Source organism: Dama dama, chromosome 6, assembly GCF_033118175.1.
Source record: "Dama dama isolate Ldn47 chromosome 6, ASM3311817v1, whole genome shotgun sequence".
Taxonomy (NCBI): domain Eukaryota; kingdom Metazoa; phylum Chordata; class Mammalia; order Artiodactyla; family Cervidae; genus Dama; species Dama dama.
Window position 1 is genome coordinate 37,439,198 of NC_083686.1, and position 27,647 is coordinate 37,466,844.

General features: G+C 35.2%; 1 long non-coding RNA gene across 2 annotated transcripts in view; it reads right to left on the bottom strand.

Annotated features, from left to right (window-relative positions):
• LOC133058552 (uncharacterized) overlaps nt 1–27,647 on the bottom strand; it is a 379,658-nt gene that overhangs the window by 303,842 nt on the left and 48,169 nt on the right. For both annotated transcript variants that reach the window (XR_009693348.1, XR_009693349.1), the window contains exon 2: nt 1,321–1,416. This is a non-coding gene — a long non-coding RNA (uncharacterized LOC133058552). The remainder of the gene's footprint in view (nt 1–1,320; nt 1,417–27,647) is intronic.

Genomic DNA, 27,647 nt, shown 5'->3' on the forward strand with positions numbered 1-27,647 from the left:
GAAAAAGCTGACATAAGTTTACATCTGAAAAGAGAAGACTCCACTGACAAAACAATGTAAATTCCATGAATCTTTCCACTTAACACCACTGAATTTTAATCATAATCGGCAGTTTGCTTTGTATTAGTGCATAGTTACACCATGGTCACATAGTTATTCCCGATGTTACCTGGATCAAATAAGTACACACAGTGTCAAATACTGATAGTATATACAGAAAGGCACAGTTCTTACCTTTAAGCAGTCTGTTTGGAGAGACAATAAGAAACATTTTTAATGTGTAAATTTTATTTGTGTAGGTTGGATTAAAAGAAGATGGAAACAACAGAGAGATTAGATAGCGGAAATTTGTAACAGCAATTTGAGGTAGCAAAAGGCCTAGGTCACAATGATGGTATGTGAATAAAAAGAGCAAACCAAGAAAGATACACAACAAAAGGAGTCCACATACCAGGAGCCAAGACCTAAGAAATAAAAGAGGAGTAAAGTTGATAATGATGATGATGGTAACAAAGGTAGGAGCAAGAAGAACAAAAGCAGTTACATTTGCTAAGTGCCGACTGAAATATTTCCAGTGGAGGAAAATAAAACCGTGTTAGTGGCAGGGATAGAACCTGAAAAGAGAATAATTTAAATAAGGAAAATTTATGAGTTATAGAAACCCCAAATGTGATGTGACTGTAGGTTGTGCAAAGAAGCAGCCCTGAGTTAAGTAAAGGCAATGGGTATATATTTTCAGGCAACAACGGAGACACATTTTTAAAAGGCAGCAAGATAAAGTGGAGCAGCACATTAAAGAACACTCAAGAAACGAAGTAAAATGAGAAGGGTTTTTTTTCCTTAGAAGATAGAGTTACTTTTATCAAATGTAGATAAGTTCTGAGGACTTAGAAAGGAAATTTTATATTTTCTTTATCACTACAGCAAATAAGTAATGAAGCAACATCTTTTTTATTATGTTTTATTTCTACACCTTCCTGAATATGAATATTTATGTTCTAATTGTTTTGCTTAATTGCTAATAGCATCTCTCTAAAGCATCAAATCCCTGCGGTAAAAGTCAGTATAGAAAACCAAAAATTCCACTGCTTCTTTCTGTAAATGCATTCTCATTTTCATCTGTAATTTAATTCAAAAGAAAAGTTACCATTTCATACATGCAGAAACATGATGTATGGGTGAATCTACAATGGCTATTGGAATTATCTCTTTGAAGCATCTTAAAGTACCTTGAAATACACCATGAACTAATAAAACTGCAACAATTTTCAGGAACTTTTTCTCTTTCAAGCAACAAAGATACAGAAAGAGAATACTCACCAGGATATAGAGATTGGAGTGACCATTTCAGTTTGTTTCATGTTGATTTTGTTTTTTGAATTAATGTCTTTTGAACAGCCAGCTTGTGCAATGTCCCTAAAAAACATTAAAATGACGTATTAATATGAAGCTCACAAAGTGTGGTTTGTATTCCTTTTTACTTTGGCACGATAGCCTCCTTTGCAGAGTGCTCCATAGAGAATTCTGTAACACTGGGTGGCGCTATATACTAACAGAACAATATTTGCTTGCATATAGGCTTTTCTAGCTGCATATAGGCTTTTCTAGCTGCAGATCATTTTTGCATATCAGGCATCACTAGGTATTATTTTTCTGGTCCTTCTGATATTCCACTCACACAACTGTCTGCTGAAAATTGGCTGACTAACAAGGAAATGTCAACTATGTTGCTCCAACAGGTAATATGTTCATGATAAAGTATTATGACCAATAAACTGGAAGAAAATAAAAACATTTGATAGAGAAGCATTTTTCCCATGTTAATGACAGGATATTTGTTGCAGGGAAACAGCAAACAACTTACTAGATAGCGGAAATTTTGCATAGCCAATGAATTCCTAAGTAGTATCACATTTTCTACAACTTTTTTTTTAACAGTGATGTAATAACTCATTAAGTGTAATATTAATATGTAAATTACTCATTTGGATTTCCCAGTTACTTATACAAATTGAGCTATATTTTTAGTAAATTGGATACCAAAGCATTTATATTCAGAAAGGATAAATATAAAAGTGTTCTGAAATGTTAACAGAGCATTTGTTGTAGACCAAAAAGTATATTGGAAGAAGATATTAATTAAATATTAGAATCTCTGATTAAAATGGAAACAGAATATGAAATATATTTCTGAAAGCAGGAGTGTATCATTTTTATTCTTAAAATTGATATATAGCTAATACACATTTTTTAAATTATGAAATAAAGAATACTGTTGGCATCTGAAAGTCCTCTTTCATCGGCACCCGCCCTCTGTCCTCACCATTCACGTATGTGTACGTGCTCAATCACTCAGTAGTGTCTGACCCTGAAACTCTCATAGACTATAGACCCCTAGGCTCCTCTGTTCATGGGACTGTTCAGACAAGAGCACTGGAGTGAGTTGCCATTTCCTCCTCCAGGGGACCTTCCCCATCGAAGGACTGAACCGGCATCTCCTGTGTCTCCTGCATTGGCAGGCAAATTCTTTATCATTGAGCCAACTGGGAAGCCCCTCCTTATCATTCATGCCACAAACCAAGAGATAAAACTTGATACATCCAACCATTCCTTTTTGTATGGTTGAGGTGTGTATACACACACACACACACACACATACACACACATTTTGTATTTTAAACTGATAGGATCATATGTATATGGTTCAGGGGGAAATGGCAGCAAGGAGGGAAGGATTGAGAGTTTGGGAAAATCAGGTGCAAACTAGTATATATAAATGTTGGATAAATAATCAGGTCCTATTCTATAGCACAGGGAACTATATTCAATATCCTGTGATAAACCATAATGAGAAAGAATGTGAAAAAAGAATATATGTATGTATGATTCAACAGTTTGCTTTTAAAACTTAAAATATTATAAACATCTTTCTGTGTCAACATAAAGGTCCAATCATTTTTTTTTTTAAGCAGCATGATATTTTACACCATAGATAATGTCATAAATTCTTTAACCATTTTTCTAATTGAATTTTCAGTATTGTTGACCCTTTGTTACAAGAAATATTGCAATAAACATCCTTGTGTATGTATCTCTGTGCGTGTATTGACATTACTGTTACATGGATTTTAGAAGCAGAATTGCTGAGGCAAAAGGGTGCATCTTAAGTCTGTCTAATTTTAAATTTCCTCCAACAGTGGTAAGAGAGTGTTTTGCTGGAATCTCAGCTCCAACTCTTGGCAAAAATAAACACCATTGAATTTTAAAAGATTTTCTTATATTTAAACACTGGGATGCTATGTCTCTCTTCATTGTTGACTAAATGTGAAATTGTGGATTATTTTATTTGTATTAGAATTTATGGGTTTTCCACTTTAGTATTACATATTCATATCACCTTTGCACACTAGCAAGTTGAGTTAATACTTAGTTTTGTACAACATTAAGTGAGATTTTATATTATGTAGTTGTTTTTTGTTAATAATATCCATCATAAACATTTATTCCAGCCTGTCATTTTTCTACTAGCTCTTCAGTGAATATATGCTATAAGATAATAGTCATCTCCATTATTGCTTTTTTTGAGAGTTCTGATTTTATGTTTTACTTAAGAAAGCATTTTCTACTCCCAAATTTCCAATATATTTGCATTTACTTCATTCCTTTCATATTTCAGCTTATTGAATTTCTCTTTAATTCTTTTAAAATTCAGTCTTTACATGGCATGTGGGAGGGAGTTAAACTCTTTTCTTAAATGTATAGCCAATTTTCCAGGTCATTTATTAAAGTGTTTATCCTTTCCCCATTGATTTGAAATACTGCTTTAAACTAAAGATATCATTTTTGAGGTTTTGAATAAGTGTTTATGTTCCCTTGGTTTCATTGTTTGTACTTTGTCATATTTTTTATAAAATGTCTATCATTATAATTAAATAATATCAATAACACTCATAAGTTAATTTTTAAAACATTTGATTACAAGAGGTTTTATTTCTCAAGTTATAATACAACTGAGTTAAGCTAAAAAGATTAATATTCTCCTTCAAATAATGTTAAAATAAGTTATTTTTATTTTTAACTTTGTTCCTTAATTCACAGAGTGACTTCTGAATATTCATAAATTTTTTCTCAAGAGATTTAAAGATGACTGTCCTGGACTTGGAAACTAACAGTCATATATTTGATCAAGGTATGAATCAATTTATGCTAAAAGGAGAAGAGATAATGATTTAATAGTTTTGCAATTATTATATATGTACTTCAGTGGGCATGCTAAAATGTGTCCATATAAGCTTGACTTTTTTGGAGTCTTACACTAGGCAAACTAAACATTTCTCCTAATAACTTAGATGAAGCTTTTTTGGACTAGATATTTGGCCTTCTGAGACACTTTTAAAAAATATGATTTTATGATAATTTCTTGAACCAAGGCTTTCTTTTCCATTTGGAACATCTTAAATAGCAAAAGCAGTGCTCCACATCTAACCGATAAAAGTACAATATTTACATTAATATAGTGTGGATGCTACAAACTGTATTTATTCACATGTTTTACACAAATGTGTGGATTTGTTCATCACCCAACAAATTCCCCAACTTTCTGGACCCCAAATGAGTGTCCTACAATTCAATTCAATTCTGACATTAATTACCTGGAGTTAACACTCCACAGGTTAAGGGCTCAGTCTCACAAAGTAATCTCCCCTCCCCAACAAACACACACACTTCAGATGCCAATCAAGAGTCCTAGGCCTCCCGTATTTCTAACTGACTGCTATAAATCAGTTTGATCATTTGCCAGAATGATTCACAGAACTCAGGAAAATGCTTTACTTACTATTACTAGTTTATTATCAAAGATACAACACAGAAACAGCCAAGTGGAAGGGATAAAAGGCAAAGTAAGAGGAAAGGGCATGGAGTTTTCATGCTCTCTCTAGGCACATCACCTCTTAGCATCTCAATGTATTCACCAATGGGGAGGTTTAGTTACATAGACTGCTTTTCAGTTGCCAAGTTGTGTCTGACTCTTTGCAACCCCATGGACCACAGCACACCAGGCCTCCCTGTCACTCACCATTTCCTGGATTTTGCCCAAATTCATGTCCATTGAGTTGGTGATGCCATCCAGCCATCTCATCCTCTGTCGTCCCCTTCTCCTCCTGCCCCCAATCCATCCCAGCATCAGGGTCTTTTCCAACAAGTCAACTCTTTGTATGAGCTGGCCAAAGTATTGGAGTTTCAGCTTCAACATCAGTCCTTCCAGTGAACACCCAGAACTTATCTCCTTTAGGATGGACTGGTTGGATCTCCTTGCAGTCCAAGGGACTCTCAAGAGTCTTCTCCAACACCACAGTTCAAAAGCATCAGTTTTTCGGTGTTCAGCTTTTTTCACAGTCAAACTCTCACATCCATACCTGACCACTGGAAAAACCATAGCCTTGACCAGATGGACCTTTGTTGGCAAAGTAATGTCTCTGCTTTTTAATATGCTATCTAGGTTGGTCATAACTTTCCTTCCAAGGAGTAAGCATCTTTTAATTTCATGGCTGCAATCACCATCTGCAGTGATTTTGGAGCCCAAAAAAATTAAGTCTGACACTGTTTCCACAGTCTCCCCATCTATTTCCCATGAAGTTATGGGACCAGATGCCATGATCTTAGTTTTCTGAATGTTAAGCTTTAAGCCAACTTTTTCACTCTCCTCTTTCACTTTCATCAAGAGGCTTTTTAGTTCCTCTTCACTTTCTGCCATAAGGGTGGTGTCATCTGCATATCTGAGGTTATTGATATTTCTCCCAACAGTGATTTTAGAGCCCAAGAAAAGGAAATTGGTCACTGCTTCCAACTTTTCCACTTCTATTTGCCATGAGTGATGGGACTGGATGCCCTGATCTTAGGTGTTTTTTTTTTTTTTTTCTTTTTTTAGTATTTAGTTTTAAGCCATCTTTTTTACTCTCCTCCTTCACCCTCATTAAATGAAGTCACTCAGTCATGTCTGACTCTGTGACCCCAGGGACTGTAGCCTGCCACGCTCCTCTGTCCATGGGATTTTCCAGGTAGGAGCACTGGAATGGGTTGCCATTCCCTTCTCCAGAGGATGTTCCTGACCCAGGGATTGAACCTGGGTCTCTCACATTGTAGGCAGAAACTTTGCCATCTGAGCCACCAGGGAAGTCCTCTCATTAAGAGGTTCTTTAGTTCCGTTTTGCTTTCTGCCATTAGAGTGATATCATCTGTATATCTGAGATTGTTGATATTTCTCCCAGCAATCTTGATTCCAGCTTATAACTCATTCAGTCTGGCATTTCTCACTATGTGTTCTGCATATAAATTAAATAGAAGGGTGACAATAAACAGCCTTGTCATATTCCTTTTTCAATCCCGAACCAATCTGTTATTCCATACAGGGTTCTAACTGCTGCTTCTTGAGCCTCATACAGGTTTCTCAGGAGACAGGTAAGATGATCTGGTATTCCCTTCTCTTTAAGAATTTTCTACAGTTTGTTATGATCCACACAGTCAACAGCTTTAGCATAGTCAATGAAACAGAGGTAGATTTTTCTTTTTTCTGGAATCCCCTTACTTTCTCTATGATTCAGCAAATGTTGGCAATTTGATCTCTATTTCCTCTGCCTTTTCTAAACCCAGCTTAGATATCTGGAAGTTCTCAGTTCACGTAATGCTGAAGCCCAGCATGCAGAATTTTGAGCATAACTGTACTAGCATGGGAGATGAGAATTGTACGGTGGTTTGAAAATTCTTGTGCCCTTCTTGGGAATTGGAATGAGGACTGACATTTTCCAGTCCTGTTGGCCACTGCTGGATTTTCAAAATTTGCTGACATATTGAGTGCAGCACTTTGATATCATCATCTTTTAAGATTTTAAATAGCTCTGCTCAAATTTCATTGCTTTCACTAGTTTTATTGACAGCAGTGTTTCCTAAGGCCCACTTGACTTCACACTCCAGAAGGTCTGGTCTCACCACCTCTCATCATGGCAAAGGGGCTTGTGTAACTCAATGAAGCTATGAGCCATGCCATGCAGGGCCACGCAAGGTGGATGGTTCATAGTGGAGAGTTCTGATCAAACATGATCCCTTGGAGGACAGAATGCAAACCATCCCAGTATACTTGCCATGAGAACCACATGAACTGTATAAAAACACAGTTACATACTGTATTGGGCTTTATCTTTCTGGCTTACTTCACTCTGTATAATGCACTCCAGTTTCATCCATCTCATTAGAACTGATTCAAATGAATTCTTTTTAATGACTGAGTAATATTCCATTGTGTATATGTACCATAGCTTCCTTATCCATTCGTCTGCTGATGGGCATCTGGGTTGCTTCCATGTCCTGGCAATTATAAACAGTGCTGCAATGAACATTGGGGTGCATGTGTCTCTTTCAGATCTAGTTTCCTCGGTGTGTATGCCCAGGAGTGTAATTTAAAAAGATGGTAACGATAACCCTATATGCAAAACAGAAAAAGAGACACAGATGTACAGAACAGACTTTGGGACTCTGTGGGAGAAGACAAGGGTGTGATGTTCTGAGAGAAAAGCTTTGAAACAAGTATACTATCAAGTGTGAAACAGATCACCAGCCCAGGTTGGATGCATGAGACAAGTGCTCAGGGCTGGTGCACTGGGAAGACCCAGAGGGATGGGATGGGGAGGGAGGTGGGAGGGGGGATCGAGATGGGGAACACATGTAAATCCATGGCTGATTCATGTCAGAGTATGGCAAAAACCACTACAATATTGTAAAGTAATTAGCCTCCAACTAATAAAAATAAACAAAAAAAAAAATGCAATTACATAGGCTTGATTGATTAAATTGGTGACAGCTGGTGATTAACTCAACTTCCAGTTCTCTCTTTCCCTCACCCCCAATTCTGTGGTGGGGCTGAAGTTAAATATGCCTTCATGTTTCTGGAGACTAGCATCTATTCTGAAACTATCCAGAGGGCCCTAAGATTCTGTTATCTTACTCCATAAACTCAAGTATGGATGAAATTCATGCATGCTCAGTTGCTTAGTCATATCTGACTGCTTGTGACCCAAGCACTATAGCCCCCCAGGCTCCTCTGTCCATGCAGTTCTCCAAGCAAGGATACTGGAGTGGGTTGCCATTTCCTTCTCCAGGGGATTTTACCAACTCAGGGATCAAGCCTGCATCTCCAGTGTCTCCTGCATTGCAGATAGATTCTTTACCACTGTACCACTCGAGAAGCCCTTTATGGATAAAATGGGCATATTATAAATAGAAAAAAAAAATGCTTCTATACCCCTGTCACTCAGAAAATCCCAAGGTATTTAGAGGCTTTTTTAAGCACTGAGGACAAATGCCAACTGTGTATTTTTTATTTTATCACTGATGTTTATATAAGAAATACAATGTAATTTTCTAATACACATTTTTACACTTCTTATATTTATTATTTAATGAGAAAAACACTAAATTTTGAAATATTTAAGAATTATTCCACATATTAAAGCATTAAAATGATTTCTTATAAGCAAAATTTCACTCTAGTCATAATGAAACATTGTAATATTCTTTATGGTAGAATGTATTGATTAGGCAATGAAATCTAAGCATTGTCTGAGTATTTTTCAAATATAAAATACATTCATAAGCAGGGTAGACTATAATTCTGTCATAATACATATATTAATGACTCATAGCTCAGTTTCCTTCAGTTTGGTTTCTTTTTGCTTATAATTGGAACCATTAAACTCTACATTTAAAATCATAATGATGACAATCCATGTGTCCTAAAAAGATCAAGAAGCATTCATTATATCAGGTTACTTTGATTCAACCAAATACACCATTTGAAATATGCCAAATTGACAGTAATTAATTACATCATGTTAGTGCTTTTTCTCCTCTATAGTAATTATTTTTGCCTTCAGCTTGGGATTTACATGCATAGCATTCAAATATCAGCAGCAAGAACTATTCAATGTATCTGTCACATTTGCTATAATTGTTTTCTAAACTAGCATGCATTTAAGATAATCATTAAAAATCTAATCTATCTTCACACTACATGGGTGATTATAAAATCTGTACTTTCTTATTTTTAACTTGTAAATCAATAAATGATTACTTAGATTTCTTCATAAAAATATCCCTTATATCCATTTGGTTTAAATGTATAAACACCATGAAACCACATTATTTTAATTTGTGTATCTGGTTTTCCTAGTGGCTCAGCAGTCGACAATCCCGCTGCAATGCAGGAGACGCTAGAGACATAGGTTCCATCCCTGAACTGGGAAGATCCCCTGGAGGAGGAAATAGCAACCCACTCCAGTATTCTTACCTGGGAAATCCCATGGAGAGAGGAGCCTGGTGGGCTACAGTCCATGGGGTTACAAAGAGTCAAACAAGACTAAGTAACTAAACCACAACAAAACTAAAAACTTGATAAATAATTCATATTCTACAAAAAAAGGAAAGAGGTAAGATTATTTATTATTTGTATTAATTCAGCTTTTGTAAATTAGTTTCAAGACTAAGATTATATCTTACTGCCTTCCAAGCAATACGATTTCATGCATGAAAGATTTTATTAAAGTGAGAGATGGAGGTGGTTTGAACTAAGTGGTAATAGAGGAGATGGTGAGCACAGAGGAGGAGCTGCACTGAAAGGACTCATTGGTAGGATGGATAAGGGTGAGAAAAAAGACAAATCAAAGTGGATTCCAGAGTCTTAAACTAAGAAAGTTGATTAGCATGGCTTGTCATTGACTGGGGAGTAGAAGCAAATTTGTGTATAAATAGGTAAAGCTACACCTGATATGTAATGAGGTTTCATGAAAAGATGCAAGAGCCATTTCAGGGTTATGATTATAGAAGATGAATCCAGGTTATATTCAACACAACAAAGAAAAAGGAAATAACAATGTCCTTCTACATTTAACAAGTCTTGAATTCACAAGATTAATAGCTCTCAAGGCTGCTCTTTCATCTACAAAAGCTATCATAGTCTACTGTTTTCCCTTATTAGTAATAATTCCCTTACTGGATTCCTGTAACAAATAACTCAGATAGAAACAGACTTGGTACAGTCAGGTTATATGAAATAGCCCTTTATGGGAACATACTGGCAAAACTGTATATTTCAATACTGTTTTTGTTGTTGTTTAGCCCCTAAGTCATGTCGGACTCTGCAACTCCATGGACTGCAGCCTGCCAGGCCATTCTGTACATAGGATTTCCCAGGCAAGAATATTGGGGTGGGTTACCATTTCCTTCTCCAGGGGATCTTCCAGACCCAGGGATCAAACTCAAGTATCCTGCATTACAGGCAGATTCTTTACCACTGAGCAACCAGAGAAGCCCATGTTTCAATATACTAATATGTAAAATGTCATATAAATGCTGTAATTATTATTAAGCAGTATATATTTATTTAATATATTTTAATTATCATTTGTGATGTGCTAAATATTGCTCTAGATGTATTTAACACAGAAGTAAAGATGATAGATGGCAATTGCTCTGATCTCATAGAGTATTCTATTAAGCATTCTAATAATATCAGATAGGAAAGTCAAATAATTTACCCAACAAAGATTCATATTGAGCACCAAAAACTTCCTGGGAACTACTGTAGGAAATATAGAAGTAGAATGTAACATAAATCTCTTCCTTCCTGGAAATTACAGTGAAGCAAATAAGAACAACAACATAGAAGACAGATAATATTAAATTTTGGGAAAAAGTTTACAATAGAGTTACGTGATAGATTCAGTGAGTGGCAACTGTGTTTGCTTAGAGAGCAAGTCACACACTTTACCCATGCTTAAAAAGCTTGTGTCTATCACAGTCTCCAAACACTGAACTTGATGTTTCATATATTCTAAAACATACAAAGATGCTGAAAAAAGGCTGATATATTTGCAATAAAGTTTTAATTTTTATGCAGTTTCCACAAATAACTTACAAACTGAATATTAATAATATTTATGGACACTGAGTCATAACATACCTTTTTAAATGTAAGATATTCACATTCATACTAATAATATACTGCTTTGGAATAAGCTATCTTATATTTAAAAAGATCAAGTTATATGTTAGAGAGAAAATTAATTCTCTTTAGTTTACCTAAATAGAAATCACAGTATGAAAGTAAGAAAGAACCTGAAAGCTCATGAGTAGCTCATTATCATCGCTTCCTCACAAGACTAAAGAAAACACTGCAGCTAATATATTCTGAACCAACTCTTTTCACTGACACTCTTTGAAATGTCCAGACTGGTGCTGCAGAAGTCTCTCCAACTAAGGGTGTCTGAGTTACAATCCTCGAACAATTAAGGGATGCAAGTTGAAATAACCTAAGTGCCTTTCTCAAGAGGAGGAAGGTAGAGTAATGGAAAATGAGGGGACTTTTAAGTCAGATAGATATGACTGGAATCCTGCTTATTAGCTGAGAGAACTTGGTTAAATTCTTGAATCTCATTGAGATTTAAATTTCCCATCTGTTCAATGGAGATAACTATACCTCTTTTATAGAATTATGGTAAGGCTGGAAGGAAAAAATATATGTAATTCATTGAGCACTCTATCTTACACATAAAAACTCAGCTCAATAAATTTCTGATTTTTCAGAATTAATAAAATTGTTGTTATACTCACTCTAGTCTTAATCTTACTATGCTCCTAGCAACAGAAAATTTTGATGGTCAGTTAATTAAAAATTTTACTCACAGACGGTATATTAGACCCATTATACCTCATCACCTTTCAATTACTATAATGATAACTTTTAAAGTGAATGATCAGTTATAAAAACACTAGAACAATTCTTTTGTTTGGGTACCTCTATTACTAGATTCCAAAATAAATGGTTTTCCACAACTCCTGTTAAAAAGAGAAAATGCAAAAACTTGGTAGATGACTCTTCTCATCAAATTGTCCTGCCATATTTTTTCAGCAACGCTCTTCATCATTCTTCCACAGTCATCACAAATTAGTTAGATTTTCCTCATTGCACCATCACTGTCTTTATCTCTGAAAATGCTATTTCCTCCTCCTCCTACATCTCCACTTCTCTTTAGCTGTTCAAAGCCAACTCTGCTCAATGTATAGTGCAGGTGCCAATCTGTGTTCCGACTGAAACATTCACATTCATCTTGTAGCAGTGTTAACCAGGAGTTCCTGGAGATGGGATTAACTAATCGCGGTGCTCTCACATGAGGATATGTATGTTAGTTGCTCAGTTGTGTCTGATTCTTGGCCCCCCCATGGACTGTGTAGCCTGCCAGGCTCCTCTGCCCATGGCATTCTCCAGGGAAGAATACTGGAATGGGTTGCCATTTCCTTCTCCTCACATTAGGATAGAGCCTGGATAAGCAACACTAAGTAAATAACTGATGAAATAAAAATGAAACCCAAAGTGTTCAAATACACAGATATAAGCTGCCACACTTATGTATGTAGAATCACAACAGATTATTGAAATCTCTAATGGACTGAATGTTTGTGCCCACTCTACCACCCCCTGATAATTCATGTGTTGAGGTCCTAAGATTCATGTGATTGGAATGTATTTGGAGAAGAGGTGATAAAGGGTGAGTTGGGATATAAGGTCAGGACTCTAATCTAAAGGGTTGGTACCCCACAAGAAAAGGAAAAGGTACCAGAGCTCCCTCTCCAACATGTAAGGATACAGTGAGAAAGGAGTACTCTGCAAACAAGAAAGAGAATTCTCACCAGGAGCAGAATTGGCCAGCACTTTGATCTCAGATTTCTCAGCTTCCAGAACTGTGGGAAAATAAATTTATGGTGTTTAATATAGTCTATAGCATATTTTTTATGGCAGGTGGAACAAAGACAGTTACATTTTATTTAATATAATGGATTTTATGCTTTTAAAATACTCTTTAAGAATTAACTCCTCACCTGAATAACTCTGCTAGTAGAATGTGTATAAATAGTTTATCAAAGCAAAACTAATATTAATAAATTGTGGAACATAAGACTGCACTTGACATTTTGGACTTAACTAAATGATATGCAGATGTAAAAGCAAAGATTCTATTAAAAATCCCATTGACTGCCAAGAATCCCAGATAAAACTGAGTTGCCTCCAGTTTTATACATCTATTACAAAATTTGTTCTCCCTTGGGTATTTTAGGCAAATGGGGTACATTTTTGAGACCCAAATAATATCATTTAATAAAGCTTTGAACCATGGAAAAGATAGTTACAGTTTCTCTAAAAAACCTACAGTAAAAGCTGTGTATAAAAATATTTCTTTTGTGAATCTACTCTGAGACTGAATACTTTATTGACATAAAAGTTTGGACTTCAAATTTTAAAATAAACTAACAAAATAAAACCTAGGTAGTCAGTACAAATTTTTCAAAAAAAACAAATATCTACTTTTTAATCTATACCTCTTCTGTGATATGGGAGAATATGGTTAATCTACCCTTATCACAATATTTTTCTGTTTATCTCCATAATCTTTAAAATAAACATGTCAATAAGTTAGAAAGTTTTTGGTCTTACAGCTGATTTATTGAAGGAAACATCCTTTATCATAACTTCTCCTTAATGATTTGGAGTTGAAAGAAACTCATGAATATGTGTAATGCAAAGTACCCTCATACTAATTCAGGGAACTCTGGAAGAATTACATATGGCAACTGTTCTCTCATCTTCACACAACCTTAAAACATTGGTATTACTCCTGTCTTATAAAACAATAAATGAAGCAAAAGAATTGATATATAACTTGCTCAAGATCACAGTTGTCATTAAGCGGTAGATGTAAAATTTGAATTGTATTTACATCAGAAATTCTGAAAATATTTTTTATAAAATTGATGAGCAAATAATGATGATGAGTAATAATTTAAAAAAGATAATAGTTAAATAATTTCTTTCTCAAAGTTCTTATAATGGACATATAGTCTCTCACCTAAACACCTGAAAATAATCCAAAGATGTCTACAAAAGATAATAAGTTACAAGTGCCTAAGTAGAATATAAGTCAAAGTGAGGGAAAATAAATAATACTAAAGTCATGGAAGAGTTTACAGGCAAAACCATCTAGCCAACATTGTTTATTTTGTGTCTTAAATATAATGTGCTGTATGTAGTTATTTGTCCCTGGAGGAGGGCATGGCAACTCGCTCTAGTATTCTTACCTGGAGAATCCCATGGACTGAGGAGCCTGTAGGTGACAATCCATAGGATCACCAAGAATCAGACTCAACTGAAGCAATTTAGCACACAAGTATTTACCTGTAGTATAAGAATATTTTTCTACCTTGAATTCTATAGTGCCAGGATATGCTACATATGAATACTGTAAGTATTATTTTAATTTCAATTTTGAAATGAAAAAAGAAAATTGAGTTTAAGGACAGAGTGACTTAACTAAGGTGATTTAGACAAAAGATGTTAGTGCTGGGTCAAGAATCCAACTTTCTTTACTCCTGTCCCAGAAACATTTTCTTTAAATCCCCAAAGCTAGAACAAATGCCACTTCTTTTCCCATAAAACTGTGCTTAAAATTGCCTTCAAGCTATAAGGAATCCATACATCTTACAATAAGAAGTGCTAATATTCATTAATCAAAGCACTTGTTTATTGGTTTTGTTATCAGGGTAAAAAACATACTTTGAATAAATATTTAATTTCCTCCTAAGGGCACCAAGTAAATAACACCATTCATCTTCTAACCCTTGTACATACAGGCAAAGAAAGGTAGCTGAGGAATAAAGTCCTTGCAGGACTCAATTTTAGCCTGTTTAGATTTACAAATTCTTGGTGATAGTAATGTTAGTAAATATAGCCCTTTTATAACTTTTTTTTATTTTAAACTCGGAATGGAAATAACATAATCTCTCACTCACAGCATCTACTGAGTTATTAAACCAATAAAATTTAGATCAAATATTAAGTAAAAGAACTGACAGGCAGAGCAATGGGTACAGATTGATATAAGTTTACTAAAACTTTAATTTGGAAAGAAAGAAAGTGAAGAAAAAGAGTCACTAAAACTGTTTAACACTTTCAGAGTGCCATCTCATTTTCAGTTGCATGATCAACTATAGGACTACCATAAAGATGCAGCATTAATATCAGTCCAAGGCATACTTGAAAAAGACAATAAAGTCATATATGGTATGCTGCTGCTGCTGCTGCTAAGTCGCTTCAGTCGTGTCCGACTCTGTGCGACCCCATAGACGGCAGCCCACCAGGCTCCCCCGTCCCTGGGATTCTCCAGGCAAGAACACTGGAGTGGGTTGCCATTTCCTTCTCCAATGCATGAAAATGAAAAGTGAAAGTGAAGTCGCTCAGTCGTGCCTGACTCAGTGACCCCATGGACTGCAGCCTACCAGGCTCCTCGGTCCATGGGATTCTCCAGGCAAGAGTACTGGAGTGGGGTGCCATTGCCCTCTCCCATATATAGTATAGACAGCTTTAAGCAGTTTAAAATATTGCCAGTGTGTTAAATGAAAAAAAATTAAGTGTAGAAATAGCATATCATATAATATAATGACTACTTATATTACTTGTAAGCTGAAACTTTTTCAGTAATTAGGTCAACACTAGAAATAATTAGTAATTACGGTACAAAAACTCACATTTTGATTAATAACCTTTTCTTTCTTTTTGCTGCTTTTATTAGCCAGAAGAATGTCTCATCATTATGTATTTTCAAATAAGAGCAGACTAAAAGGAATTAATTCATGTTCTTCTTTCACAGGTAAATATTTGTAAATTTAAGTAACTTAGTTAATGATGACAGTTCAGCACATTAGAAGGTAGGATTTAATTTGATCTCAGCTACTTTAAATCTTAGCTCATTGAGTTAAGAAATACATTTAATCAGTAATAATGCTTGTTGCTGTCAAGACAACAAATCACAGAATTTCAAATAAATATATGTTAAGTTTTTCTGATAAGGTTGACATATTTTTCTTTGTATGCATGTAACTATTTTTTTTTCAAATTATAATCATTTTGCTTTCCTTGTTTTCCCAGAGAAAATCAATCAATAACATATGAAAGATGATAAAAATCCAGGTACCTCATCTTACTTATTTCTAGAGAGCATAATGTCATTTTAAATGGATTTTTACATATTTGCATGCAAAAAATAGTGTATTTTAAGACATTTCATTTTTAGACAGATATTATTAACATTTTCTTCCCTGGAACTTAGAACCACTCGGACTTTAGACTTTCATTACATACAATAGTGAAGTTAAAAATATTCAGAATAGAAATCTCAAATAAATACAAAATTTACATTTCAGGGAACTAGAAAAAGAATAAATCAACCCAAAAGTTAGTAGGAAAAGGATCAGCATAGAATTTAAATAGAGGCTGAAAAGACAATGAAAAAAAAAAAAAATCAATGAAACCAACAGCTGGTTCATTGAAAAGATAAACAAAATTAACAAATCATTAGCTAGACTCACCAGGAGAGAGAACTCAAATTAAAAAAATCAGAAATAAAGGAGAGATTACAAGTGAGATCACAGAATGACAAAGTATCATAGAGACTGCTATGAACAAATATATGCCAACAAATTGGACAGTGTAAAAGAAATGAATAAGTTCCTAGAAACACACACATTTCCAAGACTGAATCATGAAGAGTAGAATTTCCAAACAGGCCAATTACCAGCAAGGAGACTGAACCAGAGATCAAAATTTCCCAAAAAAGAAAAGTCCAGGACTAGTAGACTTTGATGATGAATTCTATCAAACATCCAAGGAAAAATTAATAACTCATCCTCCTCAAACTCTTCCAAAAAAAAGGAGGGGAAACTTTCAAATAAACCTAAAGAAGACAGCATTCAGTTCACTTCAGTTCAGTGGCTCAGTCGTATCTGACTTTTTACGACCCCATGGTCTGCAGCAGGCCAGGCTTCCCTGTCCATCACCAACCCCAGGAGTTTACACAAACTCATGTCCATTGAGTTGGTGATGCCATTCAACCATCTCATCTGCTGTCATCCCCTTTTCCTCCTGCCTTCATCTTGCCCAGCATCAGGGTTTTATCAAATGAGTCAGTTCTTCGCATCACATGGCCGAAGTATTGGAGTTTCAGCTTTAACATCAGTCCTTCCAGTGAATATTCAGAACTGATTTCCTTTGGGATGAACTGATTAGATCTTCTTGTTGTCCAAGGGACTCTCAATAGTCTTCTCCAACACGACAGTTCAAAAAGCATCAATTCTTCAGTGCTCAGCTTTCTTTATAGTCCAACTCTCACATCCATACATGACTACTGGAAAAACCACAGCTTTGACTAGACGGACCTTTCTTGGCAAAGTTAATGTATCTGCTTTTTAATATGCTATCTAGGTTGGTCATAGCTTTTCTTGCAAGAAGCAAATGTCTTTTAATTTCATGGCTGCCATCACTATCTACAGTAATTTTGGAGCCCCCCAAAAATATAGTCTGTCACTGTTTCCACTGCTTCCCCGTCTATTTGCCATGAAGTTATGGGACCAGATGCCATGACCTTAGTTTTCTGAATGTTGAGCTTTAAGCCAAGTTTTTCACTCTCCTCTTTCACTTTCATCAAGAGGCTCTTTAGTTCTTCTTCGCTTTCTGCCATAAGGGTGGTGTCATCTGCATATCTGAGGTTATTGGTTTTTCTCCCGGCAATCTTGATACCAGCTTATGCTTCATCAGTCAGTGTTTCTCATGATGTACTCTGCAAATAAGTTAAATAAGCAGGGTGACAATATACAGCCTTGATGTACTTCTTTTCCTATTTGGAAACAGGAAACAGGACATGTTGTTCAATGTCCAGTTCTAACTGTTGCTTCCTAACCTGCATACAGGGTTCTCAAGAGGCAAGTCAGGTGGTCTGGTATTTAAATCTCTTGAAGAATTTTCCAGTTTGTTGTGGTCCACACAGTCAAAGGCTTTGGTATGGTCAATAAAGCAGAAATAAATGTTTTTCTGGAACTCTCTTGCTTTTCAATGATCCAACGAATGTTGGCAATTTGATCGCTGGTTCCTCTGGCTTTTCTAAATCAAGGTTGAACATCTGGCAATTCATGGTTCATGTACTGTTGAAGCCTGGCTTGGAGAATTTTGAGCATTACTTTACTAGCATGTGAGATGAATGCAATTGTGCAGTAGTTTGACCATTCTTTGGCATTGCCTTTCTTTGGGATTATAATGCAAACTGACTTTTTTCCCTCCTGTGGCCACTGCTGAGTTTTCCAAATTTGCTGGAATATTGAGTGCAGCACTTTCACAGCATCATCTTTTAGGATTTGAAATAGCTCAACTGGATTCCATCACCTCCACTAGTTTTGTTCATACTGATGCTTCCTAAGGCCTACTTGACTTTGCATTCCCAGATATCTGGATTTAGGTGAGCGATCACACCATCATGATTATCTGGGTCATGAGGATCTTTTTTATATAGTTCGTCTGTGCCTTCTTATTATCTTCTGCTTCTGTTAGGTCCATACCATTTCTGTCTTTTATTGTGCCCATTTTCTTTGCATGAAATGTTACCTTAGTATCTCTAATTTTCTTGAAGAGATCTCTAGTCTTTCCCATTATACTGTTTCCCTGTATTTCTTTGCATTCATCTCTGAGGAAGGCTTTCTTATGTCTCCTTGTTATTCTTTGGAACTTTGCATTCAAATGGATATATCTTTCCTTTTCTCCTTTGCTTTTCACTTCTCTTCTATTCACAGCTGTTTGTAAGGCCTCCTCAGACAGTCATTTTGCCTTTTTGCATTTCTTTTCCTTGTGGATGGTCTTGATCCCTGCCTCCTGTACAATGTCAGGACCTCCGTCCATAGTTCTTCAGGCACTTTGTCTATCAGATCTAATCTCTTGAATCTATTTGTCACTTCCACTGTACAATCATAAGGGATTTGATATAGGTCATACGTGAATGGTCTAGTGGTTTTCCCTACTTCTTCAATTTAAGTTTGAATTCGGCAATAAGGATTTTATCATCTGTGCCAGTCAGCTCCCAGTCTTATTTTTACTGACTGTATAGAACTCCATCTTTGGCTGCAAAGAAAATAACTGTTTCTACATTTTTAAAATGGATTTTATTTTGTATTTGGTTATACTAAATGTATTTTCTCAGATAATAAAAAATGTGTCTTATAGTTTTAAAATCACTAACTAGATGGAGTTATTCTGACAGTTTTTATGCTACTAAGAATTTTATGATTATAATTTTCAGTTCTGCCAGACCTATTTTGAATACATGCTAAGAACTTGCTTTCTATAGAGAAAACCCAGTTCTTTTGCATTCTGATTTAACACAACCTAGTAGTCCAAATTACAGAGTTACAATCTATAATTTTGCCATCATTACTCTTTGGGGACTTAAATAAATTTTTTTAAGCACAGTATGTGCATAAAACCCATAGAGAATCCCAGGCTGACCCTTGGAAAAATATTAAAATAAAGCACTAATTTTCAGAGTACTTGGCTTTTCCTTCCCTTGTAACTATTTTACCATTTAGATTCTACCCAGAGTTATAAACAGTCTTGCATTATTTCCCTCCTCTTTCTCATCAAGGACTTTGTGTAAAATGAAGTCAACTTGGAAATAAGGATATATTAATTTAATATGAATAACATTCTAGGCTATGGGAAGTTGATATTACTACCACTCTCATAAGAAAAGTAGATGCCCAGGAGACAGCTGATAATCAGCAAACCAAGCACTGGAACTCAGGCCTCCAGTTCATTCAGCTGAAGAATTGAATGCATTTTTCCTTTTCAGAGAATTCCTGACATTATCAAATATGCAGAGTAAAAATTAGCAAATCACTCTCTCTCTCTGAGTATCCGTAAACTTCTACTACTAATTTGTGTGAATGTCACACACACATGTGTGCATACACACACAATTGTGGAAGGGAAGTATTCTTGTTTTTTTAAAGGGCGCGCATGGGTGCTCAGCTGGACACTCAGTTGTGTCCAACTCTTTACGATCCCATGGATCACGGCCTGCCAACTTCATCTGTTCATGGAATTTTCCAGGCAAGAATACTGGAGTACATTGCCATTTCCTACCCCAGGGGATTTTCCTGACCTGGGATCAAACCTGTGTCTCCTGCATTGGCAGTTGGGGCCTTTATCACTGGTATCACCTGGGACACTAAATGCCAAGTGTATAGTAACTACTCCATCTCCTTTTTATCTTAAATAGCACTTGGAGAGATAAATTGCTGATTCATTCATAAATGATACCTGAAAGCAGGAAACACTGAGAAAAACTAATGGCTAAGTGGTTAAGAAACTGATAAAACATTTTATCAGTTTCAGACCAGAATGGAAAATTAAGTTCAGAGCTAAACAGGGTGGAGGGTGCAGTCTTTTTTTTTTTTTTTTTTTTTCAGTTCTACCACTTTATTGCTACCAACCCATCTCCCTCCACCCTTATACACACATGCTCAGTCATGTAACCCCATGGACTGCAGCCCGCCAGGCTCCTCTGTCCATGATTTTTCCAGGTAAGAATACTGGAGTGGGTTGCCATTTCCTTCTCCAAGGGTGCAGTCTTTAAACTGTGACCAATTTCATTAGTACACCTAGCACATAGATGATATTTGAGTGCTGTTCACTGAAAGCGCTAGAACTCCTTAGAGAAGTAACAACTTTGGGACTGGGGCAGGGAAAGAAGAAGATGACCCTGTAACATCTTGTGTCCCAAATTTAGGAAGTGCCTGAAGAAAGATAAAAAAAAAATGTCCAGAATGATACTGAAACTAGCTAAAAGACAATCCCACTGATGAAATCTGGGACAAATTTAAAGTATCTTTGAAATAATAGCAGTTTATAGCACATTGAATAAAATTGGAAAACATGAATCTATATTGATAAAAATAAATGGACAATATGAACATTTGGAAAGGATCAGGGTACTTTTAAAGATTCACAAGCTTCCCACAAAGTTAAAAGGTAAGTCACATGTCTGTGTTGGAGAATCCTCTTTCATCAAGTGATGAAAGCATGAGTGCCAAGCAGTCTACTGAGTGACATTCTAGGTCTCTTCCTGGCTGCCTGTGTGGAGGAATTCAATTAGGTAATGCATTGTACGACATTAATTTGAACTTTTTGGTGTCTCTATTTCCCTTTTTTTTTTTTTTTTTATCAACTTCACTGCTTGGTCTTATACCTCCTTAGTAAAGCTTTAGCATTTTGATCCTTGCTTTAGTCATTGCTATTTTAGGACATCATCTAAGATATTTGATTGTACACTTGAAATTCAAAGAATAAAATAACCATAAGAACAGAATAAAATTGAACAATCCATATAATCATCACAATAGATACAGAAGAAGCACATAGTGAAATTCAAAATTCAGTTTATAATAGAACTATTGACCAAGTAATAGAGAAAACTTCATTAGTTTAATAATTAATACCAAGTAATAGAGAAAACTTCATTAGTTTAATAATTAATACCTACCAATAATAGCATAAAGATTAATCAATATCTATAGCACAGTTACTAATGAAATAATGAAAGATATTTTTATCTGAGCTGAAAATATAAGAATGTCTTCAGCATTTATAATCACTATTAAATTTGATATTTTATTAAAAGTGAGAAAAAATTACAAGAGTTTGAAAGAAAGAAAACTTCATTGTTTATAGAGGACATGACGAGTTACATAAAAATTCATAATCTAAAATATAAATTGAGAGGGTTAAAGTGAAACATAGTAAGATAATTTAAACAAAATTTCCATGTATAAAAATCCACTATATTTGAAGAAACAATAATAACATTTAATTTAATAAATTTATTTAATATATTAAATAAACATCATTTATAGTTACTTTGAAAAAGATTCTTGTGAATTAATCTAGTTGTAAGAATTTTAAAAAAATAAGACAACATTGCACAGAAATGCATAAATGCTATTGAGAAAAATTAAAGGAGCTCCTTAAACATTTAAGAATATATTATGTTCATGAATAAAATGATTCAATACTGTAAAGAACTTATCTACAGATTTGATTCACTGCAAACATAATGGAGCAGTGTTTTGTGTGTCTATGTGTGTGTTCAGAGTTGTTTAGTTTATTTTCAAGTTTATATGGAAGTGAAATGACCCGAGAATAGCCAAGACAATCCTGATGAAGTCAAAAGCTGATAGAAAACTTTACCTGGTGGTTAAGTTTATTCTAAGGCTTCATGCTTGCTATTAGGTGCCAGGAGAACCCAGACAAAGTAGTGAAACATAACATTTAATTTACATCCAATGTGGCATTTAAGAGAAGTGGGTGAAGTCTTTAAAATAAATTGTATTTATCAATGAAATATATATCCATTGATCCCTACCTCATACCACACAGAAACACACACACAAATAATTGTATGTGAATCGTATATATAAATTGTTAGAGGTAGAGCATTATGCTTCTAGAAAATATCATTAAAAATAAAATAATAAGTAGGTATACACAATTAACATATATGAGAGAAGTAGGAATTTATGGAAGCATTCATATAGAGTAAAATTTACGTTTTTAAGATGTACAGTTTTAGAGTTTAACAAATTTTAAGCTCACTTTGAAAACAGAAATTTATAAGGAAAATAATATTATAAATAGGATTATATTAAAATTTATGAAATTCTGCATATCAAAACATATTAGAAAGTGAAAAGTTAAGCCACAGAGTAGACAAAACTATTTGAAATTCATATTACAACAAATTATTTGAATACTAGATATATATAGAAAAGTAAAAAAGAAAAATCCTATTAAAATTGAGGAAAATATATGAATAGACATTTCAAGTCAATAAACTTTTAAATGAAAAGCAAACTAAAATATGTTACAACTCATGTGTATGCATGTTAAATCACTTCAGTAGTGCATGACTCTTTGCGACCCTGTGGACTGTAGCCCACCTCTATGTCCATGGAATTTTCCAGTTAAGAATACTGGAGTAGGTTGCTGTGCCCTCCTCCAGGGGACCTTCCCAACCCAGGAACTGAACACATATCTCTTAAGTCTATCTGCAATGTCAGGCAGGTTCTTTACCACTAGAGCCACCTAGGAAAGGAAAGATTAATAATTAATATCATACCTTTGACCCAATCTATATTCATCAATGCAAAAATAGACTTACGGGTCAAGTGTTAGCAAGAATGCAAAGTACCAGAACTCTCATTCATTGATGATTTAAGAATACGGTGATAATAAAGCTTTGGGAAGCTGGTAATATATTATTGTTCTTGTTATATAGTCACTTAAGTCGTGTCTGACTCTTTGAGTCCCCATGGACTGTAGCCCGGCAGGCTCCTCTGTCCTTGGGATTTCCCAGGCAATAATACTGGAGTGGGTTGCTATTTCCTTCTCTACAGGATCTCCCCAACTTAGAGAGCAAACCCAGATCTCCTGCATTGGCAGGCCGATTCTTTACCACTGAGCCATTGAGGAAGTTCCCAGTAATATCTGTAGCTCAAAATTTGCACATTCTATGATCCAGCAATTCCACTGCTAATATATGTGCCAAGAGAAATATATTCCAAATGACATACCTAGAATGTACATAACATTATTATCCATAAAAACCAAAAACCTTAAAACTACTTTCACAACACAAGGGGTAAGCAACCAAAAAGTAATATGCTTACAGACAAAGGCCTATTACTATATAAAAGCATTAACCAAACCATATTCATATTGAGTAACTTGTATGAACTTCAATAATATGATGTTAAGCTTAAGAGGCCTGTCATAAATGAATTCACACTTTTACACCATATAAATAAAATGCAAAAGAGATAAAATAATCTATGATTTGAGAAGTAAGGTAATACTCATCTTTGGAGAGACTATATGGGTGCTGTAGTGAATGGGCCAGGTTCAGTTTCATAGAATTGAACAGACAATTCACTTTTTGATAATTCATCAAGATTTACACTTAGGATTTGTTTGCATTTCTGTATGTATGGTATACTGAGATAAAATATTTATTAAAATTGGTTGGTACTTTTATTGTATCTAGTTTTAATTCTGATATAACCATATTAATAGTCATGAAGGAAATTTGATACTCATATATTATGTACCAGGTTTATTTCATAGGCCTGAATACTCCCTGGAACATGACTTCTGTAGTTTCTAAATTATGTGTATAGCATGAGAATATGATAACCAAATTGCCTTAGTGAATCAAAAATTGCTAGCTAATAAGCCCTGTAAGCTAATAATGTAGTGACAAATTGTAGGAAATTCAGTGGGCACTAATTTGAGTGTCAATCCAGTCTTTTTGGGCACTGCCTGCCTACCCACAGGTTTACTTCCTTATATCATTGTTTCTTTTCTATAATTCTACTCTCCTGGCTGCAGGCTACTGCAGCCTAAACTGGGCTGGGATATTAGGATATTAGGAACAACACATAAACTGGGATATTTTCATTCTATCTTTTGGAAACTTGGAATTTAAGTTGAAAATAGCTTACCATGAACTGGCCTATTAAAAAAGACGATATAAACCTAGAAGCCATTAATGCACCAATTTCCATTCCTTTGGACAAATAAGCAAAAAACTGCTGGTCTACAAAGAAAGAAAAACAGAACAAATATGCAGAAAGTGGAAAAATGAAAATTCAGGAAAAGAGTGCTACTGGCTTTCCAGTACAAAACTGCAGTTTCTTGCTGCAGTTCAAAGTCATTTCTACCTTGGATTACACAAACATTCCCCCTAGTCCTATAAAAAGTATACTTCTTTCACTCCTACTGTTTTTAAAGACAAACTCCATGGTAATTTTATCTAGGATATTTTGTATTTGCATTGTATGTGCATGAGAATTAGTGGGAAAGGGAGCTATGTAAGTTTCCCCAAGCTGAAAATATTTATGATGGAATAAGATGTACTTTGGGGGCTTTCCCGATGGCTCAGAGGTAAAGAATTTGTCTGCAAGTTCAGGAGATATGGATTTGGTCCCTGGGTTGGGAAGATCCCCTGGAAAAGGAAATGGCAACCCACTCCAGTATCCTTGCCTGAGGAATCCTATAGACAGAGTTACCCAGCAGACTACAATCCGTGGGGTCACAAAGAATCAGACACAATTGAACACAACACAACACAACAACAACAACAACATAGGATAATGTGCATATCACAGGGGCTGTTAATTGTAAATATGACGTTATCTGTAAATATAACACAAGGGCTTCCCAGGTGGTTCAGTGGTAAAGAATCTGTCTGCCAATTCTGGAGATACAGCTTCAAACCCTGCATTGGGATGTTCCCCTGGAGGAGGAAATAGCAACCCACTCCAGTATTCTTGCCTTGAAAATCCCATGGACAAAGGAGCCTGGCAGGCTACAATCCATGGGGTTGCAAAGAGTCAGGTATGACTGAAACAACACAAAAACAGCATAGGATAATGTGCATATAACAGGAGCAAAAGTATAGTAAAAATAATCAATTCTTTATATTTCAGTGCATTAAAGAACTATAAGGTCAATTTTTCTAGAAATTAAAACAATAAAACCCTAAAAATTCTTGTGCATTGAGGGAAGGAATTAGGGAGGATGGATTGTGGCTGTATGTGTGCTTGTGAACAGATAAATTTGTTCCAGAAGATAAATGGAATTAAATTTATTAAAAGAAATACAAAATGAAGGCATTTTTATATTAAAATTATCAGGTAAATTAAACAACCTTATTTTTACTATTGCTTCTTGTAGGAAAATATGACCAACCAAGTAAGATTTAGATTGCCCTTTTAATTGTGATGCTATAAATCACTTTCTTCAGTTCCCAAATCACTATGAACAGTGACAGCAGCCATAAAATTAAAAGATCCTTGCTTGTTGGAAGAAAAACAATGACAAACTCAGACAATGTTTTAAAAATCAGAGATGTTACTTTGCCAACAAAGGTATGTATAGTCAAAGCTATGGTTTTTTCAGTAGTCTTGTACAGATGTGAGAGCTGGACAATAAAAAGGGCTGAGTGCCGAAGAATTGACGCCTTTGAACTGTGGGGCTGAATAAGACTCGGAGAATCCCTTGGACAGCAAGGAGATCAAACCAGTCAATCCTAAAGGAAATCAACTTTGAATATTCATTGAAAGGACTGATGCCTAAGCGGAAGCTCCAGTACTTTGGCCTCCTGATGCAAAGAGACAACTCATTGGAAAAGACGCTGGTACTGGGAAAGATTGAAGGCAGGAGGAGAAGGCGATGAGAGAGGATGAGATGGTTGGATGGGCATGACTCAGTGGACATGAGTTTGAACAAACTGCAGGAGATGGTGAAGGACAGGGAAGCCTGACATACTGCAATCCATGGGGTCACAAAGAGTTGGACATGATTGAGCGACTGAACAACAACATAGGTCATCGGGTAAACAATAAAAACTAAATTTCAATGTTTTGCATCCCTTGGATAAATTGGGCTATCAACTGGTGTTTATTAATGGCACAAATAAAAATTGTTCCCCTGCTTTACCATCTAATAATAGAGCTAAATTTTTATGTTCAATAATTGGATGCATAGGTTCTAAGTCAGTATTGTTTAAAAAGCACTGTATTTATGGTTAGACGGCAGGAGTATAGGCTTCCTCTCTGAACATGAAACTTTGTGACAAAGGGGAACTAATAGTTTCTTTGAATGTCATTTTCATAACTTAAAAACTGAAGATAATGCTGCCTTTCCTGCAGAACTATTATAACAATTAGCTAAAATGCTAAATATAAAGTTCCTGCCATAAAAATATGCTTGTAGATAATCTTTTCTTTTCATATTTCTGGAGAAGCACTTGAAATCCTAATTATATTATCAACATTCATTCAACATTTTCAAATATATAATGAATGCCTTCTGTGATTTAGGTTTTAGAAATACAGTGGTGAACAAAATCTTTTTTCTTGAAATATGCATTATCTGAAGTAGATATGTAATTGAAGAGAGACATGAAATTAAAAAAAATTATGATAAATTTTGTAAAATAATAAGCAGGACAAGGTCATAGAAAAATGAGTAGAATAAAATGATCTAGGATGGCCAGGCTTCCTCAGTAAATGGGTATAATGTATATGCACATTTATATATGTGTGTGTGTGTGTGTGTGTGTGTGTGCATGTGTGTTTATTATATATAGAGAGAGTGGTTTATTTAGTCCTTAAAGCAGTGAAATCATTACAAAAGAAATTATAGATGTATGTGATTATCATAAATTAAATGTCTGCCTCTGACAAAACTTTCTAAACAAAAGTTAAGGACAATATATATATTTTCAGTAGATATTCATACACTGTCAGTGGCATCTGGGTTCTTCTGAGCAAGATATGTGCATCAGTTCAGTTCAGTCACTCAGTCATGTCTGACTCTTTGTGACCTCATGAACTGCAGCACACAAGGCCACCCTGTCCATCACAAACTCCCGGGCTTTACCCAAACTCATTTCCATTGAATCGGTGATGCCATCTAACCATCTCATCTTCTGTCATCCCCCTCTCCTCCTGCCTTCAATCTTTCCCAATATCAGGGACTTTTCAAACGAGTCAGCTCTTTGCATCAGGTGGCCAAAATATTGGAGTTTCAGCTTCAACATCAGTCCCTACAATGAACACCCAGGACTGATTTCCTTTAGGATGGACTGGTTGGAATCCTTGCAGTCCAA